The sequence below is a fragment of the Diaphorina citri genome, unplaced genomic scaffold, assembly GCF_000475195.1.
Source record: "Diaphorina citri unplaced genomic scaffold, Diaci psyllid genome assembly version 1.1 scaffold16599, whole genome shotgun sequence".
Taxonomy (NCBI): Eukaryota; Metazoa; Arthropoda; class Insecta; order Hemiptera; family Psyllidae; genus Diaphorina; species Diaphorina citri.
The window spans coordinates 1-1,084 of NW_007393959.1; the positions used below are offsets into that span (position 1 = coordinate 1).

The following is a 1,084-nucleotide window of genomic DNA, read 5'->3' on the forward strand; positions in this document are numbered from 1 at the left end:
GCTTGATACCGCCCGTCCCTATGGCGATTAGGAGGAGGCCGAATAAACTCAGCTCGCTGCGGACAGAAAGTTGAAGATAGTTAGGAACATAGATTAGCGAGCTGCCTTATTAGGCATATCCTACCCCCGCACCCCCTCGGAGAGGGGGACCCCACTTATTTAGGTGGGGGGACCCCACCTTTGTGCACTCCTAATAGGCTGCAGCTCGAGTCATTTTGCTCTTATGAAAGATCTAATGGCAGAATTTGAAGTTGACCTAATATTACCTGCCTCGGTGGTGCAGTAGTCAACGCTCGCCTTGGCACACAGGAGGGCGTGGGTTCAATTCTAGCAGAGGTATGGAACCTGCCTCGGTGGTGCAGTAGTCAACGCTCGCCTTGGCACACAGGAGGGCGTGGGTTCAATTCTAGCAGAGGTATGGAATTTTTATCCTCAATGCACCTGCCAGAACTTACCTCTGAGGCAAATTGAGATTTGTTATGGACACAACCGACAGGAGTACATTTCCCAGGAAATATATCAGAGACAAGTACACGATTGTGCTGAAATCATACAAAGTAAGTACATTATTTAAAAATAAACAAACATTGGAACAGACGAGTAGATAGATCTGTACAGGTACCCTTTCTACACAATGACTATGCATTGTGCTGACATTATACCTAATAATCCTAATATTTATTATACGTATATTCTAATCATAATATAATTAAAGGAATCAGGTGTCACAGGTATATTTTATACCGACTCTTCGTTTATATTTACCTTAGAGGTAGGTATTCGTCGAAAGAGACCATTTCGTTCATCAAATAGCCAAATACCTACCTATCGAAATTCCTGAATGATTTACCTAACATAACATTTAGATATATCAAAATTACAGATACGTAGGTACCTATAACCTGCAGATCTCCATTGATTATTTTCTCGATTCCAGGTAGTTATAGTACCTATGTATAGACCTATACCTACCTACTTATCACGACTTCGTCATTTCCTCCTATTTCAGTTCTGGAGAGCTTTGATTACAACGATTTGTGTCACCAGGAAACCCGGGTGATTCATAGGGGAATATCAATAGGCA

General features: G+C 42.2%; 1 long non-coding RNA gene across 1 annotated transcript; it reads right to left on the reverse strand.

Annotated features, from left to right (window-relative positions):
* Positions 1-7: 7 nt before the first annotated feature.
* LOC113473148 lies at positions 8-550 on the reverse strand. The gene is made up of 2 exons (XR_003395206.1): positions 456-550; positions 8-56 (listed from the first exon to the last, which is right to left on the reverse strand). It is a non-coding gene; the product is annotated as an uncharacterized LOC113473148 (long non-coding RNA).
* Between the last annotated feature and the right edge of the window lie 534 nt (positions 551-1,084).